This window comes from Lithobates pipiens, unplaced genomic scaffold, assembly GCF_037356315.1.
Source record: "Lithobates pipiens isolate NorthernLeopardFrog02 unplaced genomic scaffold, aLitPip1_a1.2 Scaffold_22, whole genome shotgun sequence".
Classification (NCBI taxonomy): domain Eukaryota; kingdom Metazoa; phylum Chordata; class Amphibia; order Anura; family Ranidae; genus Lithobates; species Lithobates pipiens.
The window spans coordinates 57,654,996-57,671,021 of record NW_027507784.1 but is presented as its reverse complement, the minus strand read 5'-3'; the positions used below and the strand labels follow the sequence as shown (position 1 = coordinate 57,671,021).

General features: G+C 41.1%; 1 protein-coding gene and 1 long non-coding RNA gene across 2 annotated transcripts in view; one reads left to right on the top strand and one right to left on the bottom strand.

The window, feature by feature from the left end:
- Positions 1-16,026, bottom strand: part of CCDC148 (coiled-coil domain containing 148) — a 416,154-nt gene that overhangs the window by 235,628 nt on the left and 164,500 nt on the right. The gene's annotated exons all lie outside the window — the stretch shown is intronic.
- On the top strand, positions 3,935-8,774 carry LOC143923779 (uncharacterized). The gene is made up of 2 exons (XR_013261780.1): positions 3,935-4,254; positions 7,067-8,774. It is a non-coding gene; the product is annotated as an uncharacterized LOC143923779 (long non-coding RNA).

Below are 16,026 nucleotides of genomic sequence, written 5' to 3'. Positions count from 1 at the left end.
GAAATTGTCCAAAATGTCTTGGTATGCAGACATCTGAAGTGTTCCCTTCACTGGAACTAAGGAGCCAAGCCCAACCCCTGAAAAACTACTCCACACCATAATCCCCTCTCCACCAAATGATTTTGACCAGTGCACAAAGCAAGGTCCATACAGACATGGATGAGCGAGTTTGGGCTGGGTTTTTAATAATTAAATAAAAAATTAAGTTTTATTCCTCAGATAGGTACATTATCTATCTCAGTGATCGTGATCTGCCAGACTTTTTCTGCTCATCAGCTATCCTTATTGTTAGTGTATTTTATGTGTGAGCCAAGACAATTCCTCTTCTTCCAATGTGATCCAGGCAGGTCAAAGGGTTGGACAACCCTGGTGTAGATCTTGAGTAAAGTGGAAGAGGCTGTTTTTGTTATGAAAAAAGAGTTGCTTTATCGGGCCACAGGGCAGAGAAGAGGTAGGGCAGGGGCACGGATTATATAGACCTCTTTATGATATGTAGTGATATAATGTAGCATTGGAAGGTGATACATAAGAATGTGTGCATTACTTTATGACCCTTTTGGGAGGTATAACAATTCCAGTATATGAATTTCAAATATGTATTTAGCTATAGAGCTGGAGTCATCCTTTTTAGTTGTTAATGTAATTAAGAAGAGAAGCCAAACAGTAATTTGCAAGCATGTGTTCTATTTTCCAAAGGCAAAGCTGTCCTGTGTTTGAATATAATGTAGGGCGTTATAACAGCGCACCCTGTAATATGCCATAAAATTCATTAAATATCTGAGGACCGCATTACAACCCAGCACAGGCTGTAACATATTCACTAGGAATTCATTCTCCGTTGTTCTGGGTATGGAGTAGAAAATGCTTTCATCTCCAACCCTAATTTCACCATGTCTGATTCATTTTTACAGATCCAAAGCTACGTGGAAAATCGTCATCTCGGCGCATAAAAAAGGGGCATTTCTAGCAGGGTGGGGGGTGAGGGGGGGATTAAATACCAGTCATCTTACTTGATTAGAGAGTATTATGTGAAAATGCAGAGGACTCTCCTTGCATGTATGCTTAAGGGGAAAATCCAGGCAGATGTGGGATAGAGAGGCAGGGTGTCAGGGCTAGGCTCAGCACTTCCTTCTCTGAGCTGGCCGCTCAGCTGCCAGCTAATTGCCAGCTCCAATCTCTCGCCACAGTTACTCAGCACGCTCTGCTTCTGCTTCCACGTGCCTCATGTCCATGAACTGTTGCCTACTATGCCATTGAATTCCATACTCTGGCAGCAGAGGTTGCGTGGAACAATGAGGCCCTTGTGGCTACATTTTCTCATGGTCTGTCAGATATCATCAAGGATGAGATAGCAGCCCGAGATATACCCACTGATCTGGAGAAGTTGATCAAGGCCACCCTCATTGACTCCAGACTCAGAGAAAGACTCTCCTTTAAGGAGCACTTGTGGTAGTGTCCTGTACGTTTATCTCTGAGCTTTGCAGTCCCACCCATGCCTCCCTCACCTCCCATGCCTCCTTGTTCCGAGTTGGGCAGTGAAAGTGAACCCGGGCACTTGGGTTTCATGTATCTCTGTGCGGATGAGAGAGTCTTTAGAAGGAGGGAGAGATTGTGCCTTTATTGTGGCCAGGCAGGACACTTTTTGAAGTCCTATCCAGGTAATGCCTGAACCTTGAGGTCCTGTCACAGACAGACCTTAGGTGGTGTTCTTTCATCCCAGTTATCCGGTAGGATAAGCCCCTGGTTTCGGTCACCCTTTCTTAGGCTGAGTCTTCCGTCGAGATACAGGCTCTTATCGACTCTGGGGCTACAGGCCTGTTCATTAATGCTGCCTTTGTATTGAAGCACTCAATTCTGCTGCAGCTGCGTGACACTCCACTTGCCATTGAGGCTCTTGATGGAAGACCTTTACAGCCTGTCCATGTGACTCATGAGACGGTTCCGTTGTCCATGGCCGTAGGGGCTCTACACCATGAGATAATCCAATTCCAAGTTATTTCCTCACCTAAGTTTCCATTAGTTATTGGTTATCCTTGGTTACAAAGGCACAACCCCTTTTTTGATTGGCTCCATGCTGTGGCTCTCTCCTGGTCACCACGATGCAGCGAGACATGCTTTCAGAAGGTAGCCAAGGTCCAGTGCACCTCTTCACTCTCCTCCGCCGGAAGAGTACCGCGATTTTAGCAATGTCTTTGACAAAGATCAAGCCGGTAGTTTTCCTCCACACCAGCCGTATGATTGCACAAATTGGCCTTCAACCTGGTGCCATGCCCCCTCGTTGCCGGGTTTTACCCTTTGTCAGTTTTGGAGGATAAGGCCATGGAGGAGTATGTTGCAGATGCACTTTCTCGAGGTTTCATCCGCAAAACCTCATCTCCTGCTGGTGCTGGTTTCTTCTTTGTGAAGAAGCAGAGTGGTAAATTGAGAATTTGTATTGATTATAGGGGTCTAAATCGTTTCACGATTAAGAATGTCTATCCGATTCCATTGATTACAGAGTTATTTGACTCTCTCAAGGGAGCAACGGTTTTCACAAAGCTTGATTTGAGAGGGGCATACAACCTCGTGAGGGTTAAGGAGGCCGACGAGTGGAAAACTGTGCTTAATACCAGAACAGGCCATTTTGAGTACCTCGTAATGCCCTTTGGCCTTTGTAACACCCTGGAAGTTTTTCCAGGAATTTATTAACAATGTCCTCCAAGATTTGTTGCAGTTATGTGTGGTGGTTTATCTCGTTAATATCCTTATATTTTCCAAGTCTCTAGAGAGCCACCACACAGATGTCTGCCGTGTGCTTCAGAAACTAAGAGAGAACAATCTCTATTGTAAACTGGAGAAGTGCGAGTTCCATCATGAACAGGTTTCAAACAAGATTCATGGAACTTTCCCCCAAAATGTAGGGTCCATTCACACCCTAATGTGTGCACTGAGCAAAAGGTAATGCACATGCGCTAACATGCATTGGGTTGCATGCTGGGTTGCATTTTAAAATGTACTTCAATAATGTTTTATTTGTTTGTTTTTAACTTCACTTACCTTAAGTAAAGAAAACTTAAACTGTCTGTTTTGTTTCTTTTGTTTCCGCATGTTTACACGTGTTGAAAGAAGGAATTTTTCCAAAACGTGTCAGTTGTCCCGATGTTTTCGATCCAGATTGACCAAGCCACAGCAAGGCAGATTCTACTGGTACATTTTGGACAAAAGGGTATCCCATCTCGCCATTGTAATGTGTTGTACTCATGTAGCAAGAACAATCACTGTCGAGGTTTTATTGGTTTTAAATCCGGTTTTGTAATAAAGATTTATATGAATAGGCTTTTAATTATACACTTTTGTATTTTCCTGTAAAGTCCTATAGGGGATTTTCTTATTTTTGTCTTAAATTGGGGATGTTGGCAATAGAAATAGAAATACTACCCTTCTATTCGGGCAATGGAAAGAGCAAGTTACCTGGAAGCACTGCAATCAGATAGAGCTTGGCTGACTCATACAGCTTCCCTTTCCTTGCCTAGTTTGAGGCCTGCTGCACAGGGACAAAAGGAAGCTAATATAAAGACAGATTCAGTGTACCTATACTAACTGCATGTTGAAAAAGGTATTCATTTTTGATGGGCTCATGTAATAATGTACCTATATTAAATAATTATCTGTTTATGACAATAATTCAGATTTAAGGGCTCGGGCAGAACTGGTTCTTCCAATGCTAAGCCGTCCCACTCTGTCCTTTCCCAGTTGCCTAGCAACTGGGCACAATACCCATTGCAAGACAAAGCAGAAAAAGAAAAACAAGGTAGGTTAATACTCTGTCTATACATATATACACATATTGTATGTATGCATTGGACCTCATTTTTGCTTTGCTTCTATTTGCACCTATTTCAGTCAGTAAATATTACATATATTTTTCTTCATCTAATCTGTTCTTTGCAGTGAAATATGAGCTGTCCTTGTGAATAGAAGAATATAAAGAGCCCCCAGGTGTAAGTGACTGCAGATCCTTACAAGAATGGCTTTGTGCATGTAAAATTCTTGGCAAGGTGTTCACATGGCTTCACTTTCCCAGAGAGCATGTTTATTCTCTGGAACTGAAAAGGCACAATACAACCCACAGTGACATTGAATGCAGAAACAGTTCTGGCAGAGGGACAGCTACAGCAAGAGAAGGATGATACCGATGTCATGGGACAAGCCACATGGATGTGTTTGGCACAGAGAATATAAAGGAAGGTGGCTTTATATATTTAGGCCTTGAAGGTATGTGAATGTCTATTATTTTCTATTATTTTTTGGCTGAGCCATGTGATGTACCAGGCTTAGTGGTGGATTCCCTGTGTCCACCGTAGATAGCATGGGCTTATCTAGGGATGCAGGAACCTAAAGAAACCCAGCCTTTACTACGGCACCCTTCATGGGGCGTTGGACATATGCAGCAGGCTCTCTAAAGCCCCATACACTCTATCAGATTTTCTGCTGATTTTTTCCTTCAGATTTACCAAAACCATATAAAATGAGGTCAAACCTTAGGAGTTTCAATTTGTATGCAATCAGGTAGGCCCTTCTACTACATGGTTTTGGTAAATCTGAAGGAAAAAAAATCACCAGAAAATCTGATAGTGTGTATGGGGCTTTAGGGAGTGAACCCCTAGGCATGCCCTGCTAGAGATACCTGACAACAAGCACAAACAAAAGGCAGAGCATCAAATCGCTAGGCACATGTGGCATCTGAAACAGACCAGAGATCCTGGCTAACAGTAGCCTAATATTGTCAATAAACAGGAACAAACAGGATCATGCTCAATCAGTAATACAGTAGGAATCTGGGGTTAGGATTATAAGAGCAGGGTACCAGACACAGAATGCAAAAACATGGTTCACGAAGGTGGAAAAGGAGGACAGTATATACACCAGCACTCAAAAACAGTAGAGTTCTACCTGCCTAGGCATCATTCTGAACCAGAGCATTTTTTTATATAGCATTTTTACGGGTATTGTCCACAGGTGTACCTGGGAAGTTACAAGCAAGTAATATAACTTAAACCACTAGATGGCGCAGTCACTCCTATGGAACACTTTAGGGTAGTATAAACTTTAACTACTAGATGGAGCCCTCACATGATTGTGGCGCACTGGAGACAGAAGCCTATAAAGAAGTTTCAGGAGAAGCTGCTGGATCTACTGGAAGTGAGTGACAACTGGAACCATGACAGGCCACCTCTACACATCCCATGGGTAAATGTGGCAGAACTTTGCAGGATGGTAAAATAGTTACAAGGCTGTTTGCAGATGATTATTTGCTAATCCCAATTATTACCTGCATCCTTACATTCTGAATGGCCCTAAATATGAAAGACAGTGTGTTTACTTCAACAAGCACCATAATCTGCCAGAAAAAAAATGCAGATTTACTGAGACTCTTGTGTTGGTGAAAGGTAGCCTTCTCTTCCTTAAGGTAGATGGGAAACAGTTGAGCATTGATCATTTGACTGTGGATTAGTTGTCTCTATTTCATTCTTCTGGACCATTGTTATGGCACACAGCCACCATCTTGCTACACCCGGCAATGGTGTATAATAGATTATTTGATGTACTTCTGGGTTTTGCTTCACTTCAGGTTACGCACTTTTGGTCCAGATGCCATTCTGCTACACCCATTAGTCAAGGGTGTCTATACAAACAGAACCATTCAAACTGTATCTCTTTATTTGGAAAGCTCTCTTTTGAGCAAGGACACCATTCCATTGGTAGAGTGATTAACACAGGGGCAGGAAAGGCCTCCCAGTATGGCATGGGCGCTCATGGGGCTAATTCAGTGACCCCACCCACAACATAATAGGCGTCTCTTGAAGGTTATCCTTAATGGGGATATATATAGGTCACCTGCTATGGGCAGCTTTTAGCTCAGTTGAGGAGTTGAGAGTCATAACATATGTTTAAATCTCCTTATATCCTCATTTTGTTTTTTGGCTTCTCTGTTATATCATATTTAGGAGTATGGCTTCTTATTTACACTATGCCCACTTTTGTAGATTTTACTCTAGATGACCATCAACTGGCGGAGTCTCTGATGGGTATAGATTGAACTAGTTTTGTCTATCATCAGATTAGTTTACCTATCTTATCCATTCCATCTAAGACCCTGGACTATAACTGCACACCAGCTCACATAATTTATCCATCTATGATAAGGGTAAGTAAGGCTTATATAGACTATGCTGACATAAGCCTATTCCTTCACTTACATATTTTCTTTACAGCTATTTCTGCCTTTGTTTATATAGCTTGGAATTTTGAACTATTGTTTGGTACATACACTACATACTCAATGGATAGCCTCCCATGGGCTGGCAGCCACAAAAGTGAAAACACCCTTCACATTTTTGTAAATATTTTATTTTATCTTTTTATGTGACAACACTGAAGAAATGACACTTTGCTACAATGTAAAGTAGTGAGTGTACAGCTTGTATAACAGTGTAAATTTGCTGTCCCCTAAAAATAACTCAACACACAGCGAAACCACTGGCAACAAAAGTGAGTACACCCCTATCCAAATTGGGCCCAATTAGTCATTTTCCCTCCATGGTGTCATGTGACTCCTTCGTGTTACAAGGTCTTAGGTGTGAATTCCCCATTCAAATTAGTGGCACTTTGGGCCCAATTTGGACACTTAGGGGTGTACTTGTCACCAGCGGTTTTGACATTAATGGCTGTGTGTGAGTAATTTTGAGGGGACATAAAATTTACACTGTTATACAAGCTGTACACTCACTACTTTGTAGTAAAGTGTCATTTCTTCAGTGTTGTCACATGAAAAGATATAATAAAATATTTACAAAAACATGAGCGGTGTACTCACTTTTGTGAGATACTGTGTGTATAAATATATATATATATATATATATATATATATATATATATATATATAAATAACATTTTATTTCTTTTTTTCGGTTGGTACTGAAATATCTGTGTATATCATGTAAAATGTGACCAGTACTGTGCCTATGGAATATGCCAAAGTTTATTTTTTGTTTGTTTATTGCCTTCTTTATTCTTTTTTCTGTAGATTTGTTTTTTGATTGTGAACAAGCTCTCTGAACATACAGGTCCTGAAGAAACGACATATCCATGAAACCCGTAGACACATTTGAAGGACACAGATTGTTTGCCTTTGTGATGTACCTAATGTCTATATAGTTTTAAACTGTATTTAATAAAATTGTGTTTTCTATTAACTTATCTGTTCTATTGAATCATACATAAGTGACATTAAGGGTATATTTAAAGTCCCATAGCCTCCCTTACCTTTTCTTTACTATATTTCCTTATTAATCATGCTACCTTTTCAAGCACAACTTGTTCCTCTTTCAAGGTGCAAATGATACAGATTGTTAGCTTGTGAATCTTTACTGTTTCTCATATTGACCTTTGTTGCAGACCTCACTTTTACTGCATCTGACCATGTTGTGATTCGTGACTACATGGTTGCTTCCCACTTCCTGCCCTGGCCTTAACACTTGTCTAGGATTACTCCTGGCAATGAAAGCTTGTCATACTCCTGAAAATCCCTCTGTCTCACCTGCTAACACCATATACTGTACGTCAGGCACCTTTTGATCAATCATGAACAACAGCAACAATATTCTCCTGCGCACTGGTGTGATGGTGCAAACCGGAAGAGAGTCATTTGGATATTGCTGCACAGCCTTGCTGCCCTTAAGGACTGGGGTTGTCCCCAGAAAACTGTAGAGAATAAAAATAGAGGGTGCACTGGCCTAGTGCATTACCCAAAAAGAATTTATAAAAAATGATAAGCTGAGCCAGCAGGGACCCTGGTGAGGTCCTTCTCGAGTTGGAGGTTTCGATAAAGTTGGGAGTTCGTAGCCACCTACAGTGGCTTGATGTGCGAGCATACTACCTACATTTGTGAGGAGCTTTTGTTTACCTTATCATTTTTAATAGGTTCTTGTTGAATAATGCACTAGGCCAGTACGCCCTCTGTTTTAATTCTCTACAGTCCTTTTGATCCATGTTAGTTTATACCCTACTCCCTGACAACTTTCAGTATTACCATCCAATCTAGAGACTAAGGTATTGTCTATACTGTGCCTTACAGTTTAGTATCTCACAAAAGTGAGTACACCTCTCACATTTTTGTAAATATTTTATAATATCTTCTCATGACACTTTTGTTGCCAGCAATTTAGTTAATGATGATCCATGTGTAGATGGTAATATGAGTTCAATGATACTCTAAAACACTCGTACACATGATTGGATTGTTGGCCAACAAAACCGTGGACATTTGTCCGAAGGGCATTGGCCCAAACTTGTCTTGCATACAAACGGCAAGTAATTCTGGGCCAAATGCGAACGTACTACGTGATTTTTCAGCTCTTTAGCGCCATCCTTTGGGCTCCTTCTGCTAATGTTAGTAGAAGTTTGGTGAGTGTTGATTTGCGCTTTTCATTTAGAGCTTTTCATTTTGCGCTTTTCATTTTGTGCTTTTCATTTTGTGCTTTTCAGTTAGTGTCTAAACAGCTGTTCGTCAACCAGATATGTTGCGGAATCAGAGGAGATAACATGTTATTTATTATTGGCCTTGGAATTATTGCTTTGACATTATTTTTTTAGTTGAATGATTTGATTTAGTATATTTTCTATATTTTTGGATGCATAGAATGCGCTTTTTGGTTAAGTTCTATTGGCAGATAGCATGTCTAATTTGATTTGTTTTCTTTTTTAATGCACAATAAAACAATTGTGGAGAATAATACTTGGCTATGTGTTTTACTTCAAATGACAGTTTGGGAGTAGGCAGTTACATTTAAAAAAATAGACATGGGACACCAACATAATATCTTTGATCTTAAAAACTATGTTGTGGTAACTTGCCAGGAAAAATAAAAAAAAATAAAGCATAATAATATTTTTCTTAATATCATTAGGAAAAAAAAAAGCCTTTGAAAATTAGTTTTGCAATAACTCCGTTAGTATCACCAGCAAAGCAGCTTCATTATTATCCCATTATAGAAGAAGAGAATGTGCGCTGTATTTCAAGATTTCATAATTTGCCACGTCGCGAATGTTAATTCTGCATTATGAACGCTACTTTACAAGACCGACCGCTTCTGGCTCGTCCTTGCTTCCGAGCATGTATGTTTGTACTTTGGACTTTTGTACACACACTCGGAAAATCCGACAACAGACATTTGTCCGCGGAAAATTTTAAAACCTGCTATCCAACATTTGTCTGCGGAAAATCCGACAACAATTGTCCGATGGAGCATACACACTGTCGGATTTTCCGCCAACAGCCTGTCATCACACATTTCCCGTCAGAAAATCTGATTGTGTGTACGAGGCTTTAGACTGTGTTCAGCAAGACCTACAGATCAATTTATAATCACATTGGGTTTTTTTTTTATCACATGCTCATGTTTATCAAATGCCAGAAAATGTCAAAGGAAATGAAGACCTGCAATAGAACATTAGGTTATGTGCTGACACCATCACATTACATGTAGCTATGTGGCTGTTTTTATTTAAAAATGTTCCGGCTTTTTTATACCTATATCTATTTTTGTGCATAATTTATGATGTATTACGGTTTATTCCGCTTGTTCTTTTTTAAGCATTAAATGCTTTTTTTTAACAGTATTTCACGATTGGAGTCCGTCTTTTTCCCTCTTACACTCGTGGCCCTTAGCCCGGGTGCATCTTTTTCAGATCAGTGGATTCACTGGGCGCACTTTTGCGCTCACCGCCTTTTGCTGAAGTGACTCTCTGTCTACCAGCGGAAGACGCTGAACACACAAGGGACTGAATAGCCTATCCTCGGAAGTTGCTGGCCAGACTTGAAGCATCAGAGATCCATCCATCCCTGCAGAGGGCTGAATCTGCTTGCGAGTGTGACTACGCTTGCGAGGGAGTCCACTCACTCTGGTAAGGACCCTCACTTACAGATTTGTCCTTCGAAAAGAGCTGAAGGTTGATGGGAATCTACATTTACCTTAGAAGTGGACTGAAATGTTTTCCTTAATCTTCATTACAATATTTTTATATTTTTCATTTTTTTGTTTACTGCATTATATATGGACATTTTTTTTTGATTAATTTCAATTGGGACATTTCAATATTTATACACTGTATCACTTGACTATATGAAATGTATTTTTTAGCGCAGCAATTTATTTTTATTTTACTCTTACCATATGATATTTTGATGGTGTTTGCTGCAGCTTTTTAGTTTTAGTCTAGTTCTTTCCTATCTAGCGTGTTATTTCTCTGTTTTGGCTTAATATTTCATATGAATATTTTCTTTTATCATTTTGAGCCAGCAGGTAGACGTTAGACTCTTTATCACACATTTTCCTTTATTGTAAAATTAGTTTTACAGAACCCAATAGCTCAAGATGAAATGTATACACAATTTTTCACATTCCCTTATCAGACGTGTGCATGTTTGGGTAAATTCTGAATTTTTCTTTTTAGGATGAGCTCTGCTGACAAAACAAATTTGACAAATGGACTGGTGCATGGTAACATGGTAAGGTGAGGTGATCTCAAATGATGACTGTGGAATGACACAGACCTTTTTTTACTAGCCATGTACAGTATATGTAGCAGGTACCGCTCCAAGCTGATTGCATCTATGAGGGAGGGAGCAGCAAAGCATTGTGGGCGATGTAGTCTGGAGGAATAAGTGACTCTGTTAGCTGGATCGGCCCTGAACTACATGACAGACAATGCAAAGCACGCAGAACTGCCTGCTGGGAGAAGTGATAAAAGGGGAGGCGCGGCCTGTTTTTTAGTCTCTCTGGACGCCATTCAACCCCTGCAAGCAGGAGGTCTATGTGTGACCAGGAATGATAGACTGTGGCCTACACAGCAGAGAGCCAGATCGCCCTGCCTTTGAGGAATCTATGGAAGACCTGTTATTCTAGCAAGCGGACCGGCCTGCGTTTCAGAGTAACTGGAAGCCACCTGCACTTCAGTCGATCGGGAGTGGCAACATGCCGTGGCGGTGCCATCTTAACTAGACAGAGACACCAGGAGGGAATTCCAAACGGAGCCTCACATCCATTAGAGTTTATTGTGGTGAGAGGGCACCTGCCCATTCCAGTAGAGAGCACAGTATTGCTGAGTGAGTTCTTTCTACAAGACTGCTGGTGAGACTTGTAGTTCCACGGAGGTGAATCTACTTCTTCCCAGGCATCATACAGCTGGATTTTGGGGCCTTGTCTTTCTCGCCTGCGCTGTAATGTCATCAGCATATCTTTTTCTCCACAGTCATTTCTTTCCCTTTGTCTTTGTGGATTACAAATACTGCAGTTCAAACATCAGGCTAGCTGAAGATATCCGAAATCTAAAGAAAATTCACCATCTTTTCCTTTTACTAAGCTCTGCTGCACTATATGCAGGGTTGATTACGATATTACAACCTAGGGGGAGTCATTTTATTGGGACATTCTAAAAATGCTGCACTGTGTTACTGTGTACATACAGTGGTGTGAAAAAGTGTTTGCCCCCTTCCTCATTTCCTGTTCCTTTGCATGTTTGTCACACTTAAGTGTTTCGGAACATCAAACCAATTTAAACAATAGTCAAGGACAACACAAGTAAACACAAAATGCAATTTGTAAATGAAGGTGTTTATTATTAAAGGTGAAAAAAAATCCAAACCATCATGGCCCTGTGTGAAAAAGTGATTGCCCCCTAAACCTAATAACTGGTTGGGCCACCCTTAGCAGCAACAACTGCAACCAAGCGTTTGCGATAACGTGCAATGAGGCTTTTACAGCGTCCTGGAGGAATTATGGCCCACTCATCTTTGCAGAATTGTCCTAATTCAGTTACATTAGAGGGTTTTCGAGCATGAACGGCCTTTTTAAGGTCATACCACAACATCTCAATAGGATTCAGGTCAGGACTTTGGCTAGGCCACTCCAAAGTCTTCATTTTGTTTTTCTTCAGCCATTCGGTGGTGGACTTGCTGGTGTGTTTAGGATCATTGTCCTGCTGCAGAACCCAAGTTCGTTTCAGCTTGAGTACACGAACAGATGGTCGGACATTCTCCTTCAGGATCTCTTGGTAGACAGCAGAATTCATAGTTCCTTTTATCACGGCAAGTCTTCCAGGTCCTGAAGCAGCAAAACAGCCCTAGACCATCACCCTACCACCACCATATTTTACGGTTGGTATAATGTTCTTTTTATGAAATGCAGTGTTCCTTCTACGCCAGATATACTTGGATACACACCTTCCAAAGAGTTCCACTTTTGTCTCATCGGTCCACAGAATGTTGTCCCAAAAGTCTTGGGGATCATCAAGATGTGTTGTGGAGAAATTGAGACGAGCTTTGATGTTCTTTTTGCTCAGCAGTGGTTTTCTCCTTGGAACTCTGCCATGCAGGCCATTTTTGCCCAGTCTTTTCCTGTTGGTGGAGGCATGAACGCTGACCTTAACTGAGGCAAGTGAGGCCTGCAGTTCCTTGGACGTTGTTGTGGGGTCTTTTGTGACCTCTTGGATGAGTCGTCGCTGCGCTCTTGGGGTAATTTTGGGCGGCCGGCCATTCCTGGGAAGGTTCACCACTGTTCCATGTCTTCGCCATTTGTGGATAATGGCTCTCACTGTGGTTCGCTGGATTCCCAAAGCTTTGGAAATGGCTTTATAACCCTTTCCAGACTGATAGATCTCAATTACTTTCTTTCTCAATTGTTCCTGAATTTCTTTGGGTCTCGGCATGATGTGTAGCTTTTAAGGATCTTCTGGTGGACCTTACTGTGTCAAGCAGCTCCTATTTAAGTGATGCCTTGATTGTGAACAGGTGTGGCAATAATCAGGCCTGGGTGTGGCTAGAGAAATTGAACTCAGGTGTGGACAACCACAGTTATAGTATGTTTTAACAAGGGGGGCAATCACTTTTTCACACAGGGCCATGATGGTTTGGATTTTTTTTCACCTTTAATAATAAACACCTTCATTTACAAATTGCATTTTGTGTTTACTTGTGTTGTCCTTGACTATTGTTTAAATTGGTTTGATGTTCCGAAACACTTAAGTGTGACAAACATGCAAAGGAACAGGAAATGAGGGCAAACACTTTTTCACACCACTGTATGTTGTATTCATTTATAATGGTCTATGTGCTGAGGCCTCAGGGGACAGAGATCCAATACATGCGTGGAGGGTGTTGGATATTCACCTCCCTGTGTACCTGTTCACATATACTTTTTCAGGTAACGAAGGTACACATTCTGTATATTGGAATTAAGTGAAATTTCCTGTCAGTTACAACTTGTGTGTTCATGCCATTTTATTATGTCTATTCTTTATCTCAAGTAAACATTTCTGAGTGTTTCATTGATATTGTGTGAGTCTCTATTTACTACAACAGCTGGTGACGTGACGGAACCCAGGGCCTCGGTAAATATACTTCATGGTTTATCATTATTGTGTTTATTCTCTATTGCTGGGTTCCGCACAAATATTATCAAGTAGGTGTGCCAGAGGGGTTGGGCCTGTTCTTGGAGTTGAGAGGTAGGGTGCAGAACCAAACATTAAGCTGCTCCTCTGGGGGTAGAGCTACATATACATAACATCCATTTTGGATAAATTAAGGGGGGTTAAATCCCCTGACAGTTTTCTCCCCATCTGTGTCACATTGGGGAGCTTACCCGTCACTTCCTGTCCCACAGCCAAAACAGGAAGTGAAAGAAAATCTCTCCAAAGTGAGTGAATACATGGTTGTTACCAGAACTAGTGTCCACATTGGAAGATTTCCCTTCTCTTGTTCTGGGTGAGAATCCCAAATTTGGGATTTCCTTTCAGTTTTGGTGATAATGGTAAACAAGACAAATTGAGTGGGTGAATTTCCTTAATGGAGACACAGTCAGCAATCCCTCTCCGGTATATTAAAAATAAAAATAAAAAGTTTTAAAGTCTTGCCTTAAAGTGTTACTAAACCCACAACAGTAAAATCAGTCTGTATATTTAACCACTTAAGGACCGCCTCCTGCACATATACGTTGGCACATATACGTTGGCACAAGCACGTACCGGTACGTTGCTTTTTAAGTGCCCAGCCGTGGGTCAGGAGCGCGCTGCCAGCTCCGTGACCCTGGCCGCGGGACCAGCTCGCTGCTGGTGTCCCACAATCGGTTCACAGAGCTGAAGAACGAGGAGAGGTCTGTGTAAACAAACCTCTCTCGTGCTTCCTACTGTGGCTGTCACCGATCGTCTGTTTCCTTTTATAGGGAAAGACGATCAGTGACGTCACATGCCAGGCCACGCCACCTACAATAAAAAAACATATAACGTCATACATAACACCTACACTGCCCCCTACTGGTTAACTCCTTCACTGCCAGTGTCATTTACACAGGAATCAGTGCATTTAAAATAGCACTGATTGCTGTATAAATGCCAATGGTCCCAAAAATGTGTCAAAAATGTCTGGTGTGTCCACCATAATGATGCAGTCACAATAAAAATCGCTGATCGCCGCCATTACTAGTAAAAAAAAAAAATATTAATAAAAATGCTATATAAAACTATCCCCTATTTTGTAAACGCTATAACTTTTGCGCAAACCAATCAATAATCGCTAATTGCAATTTTTTTTACCAAAAATATGTAGAAGAATACGTATCGGCCTAAACTGAGGACAAAAAAAATTTTTATATATTTTTTGGGGATATTTATTATAGCAAAAAGTAAAAAATATTGAAATTTTTTTTTTAATTGTTGCTTTATTTTTGTTTATAGCGCAAAAAATAAAAACCGCAGAGGTGATCAAATACCCCCAAAAGAAAGCTCTATTTGTGGGAAAAAATGGACGCCAATTTTGTTTGGGAGCCATGTCGCACAACCGCGCAATTGTCAGTTAAAGCGACGCAGAGCCGAATCGCAAAAAGGTGCCTGGTCCTTTGGCTGCAAATTGGTCCGAGACTTAAGTGGTTAATAAAGAATTCTTGTTATACTCACTGTGGAACCTAAGGGGTTAATCCTCTGAATTGTGTAAAAAGGCTGTTTGATCCTGTCTTTTCTGATCTTCCCCTTCTTTTACTGTCCCCTTTTTATTGGGGGGGGGGGTGCATTTGATCAGCACAGGTTCAATCAGCACTGTCTAGTCAGAAAGTCAGGGGTCATACAGCCTCATAGGACAGTCAGAGGAGAATGAAAACTCCTCCTACAAGCTTTAACCAGTGTTTGGCCGGACGCTCATAGAAGGCACATAACTACTAAACTCTGTTAATTAGAAAAAGTACTTTGTTTATATTTACTAAAATAATTGCATTCCATGTTCTGTGTACTGTGGGAGACCTGATATAGTGAAGGCAGGGTTCTGGGTTTAGTAACACTTTAAGGTAAGTTTTACACCGCTGCAATCAGATTTTTAGCCAACTTTCACTGCGATTATATGATGCAGCTTGGATGTGGTTTTCATATTCCCTGGAGCCAAAAACACGCTGGAATGTCACCAAAGTAGTAAAGGAACCTTTTCCAAAAAAAGTGCAGAAAGTCAACAACAGCCACTAAACTTTTCGCAAAGCCTAAAATGTGGTGTTACAGTAGCCACTAGACCAGGGGTCTCCAAACTTCCTACATAAAAGGGGCAGTTTACTATCCTTAAGACTATGGAGGGGCCAGACTATAGCCAGTGGGAGTAGAAGATGTCCTGGCATCAGTAACAATGCTCCATTATTGGTGTCCATGGGAGGAATAGTGCCCCGTTATTGGTGTCCGTGAGAGGAATAGTGCCTCATCATTGGTGTCAGTGGGAGGACCAGTGCCCCACTGTTAGTGTAAGTGGGAGGAATAGTGCCTCTCTGTTGATGTCAGTGGGAGGAATGGTGCTCTACAGTTGGTTTCAGTGGCAGGAATTATGTCCCATTGTTGGCATCAGTGGCAAGAAATATGCCTCATTGTTAATGTCAGTGGGAGGATTAGTGCCTCAAGGGCTGGATAAAGGAAAGCATAGAGCTGCATCTGGCCCTAAGAATGGAGTTTGGCGATCACTAC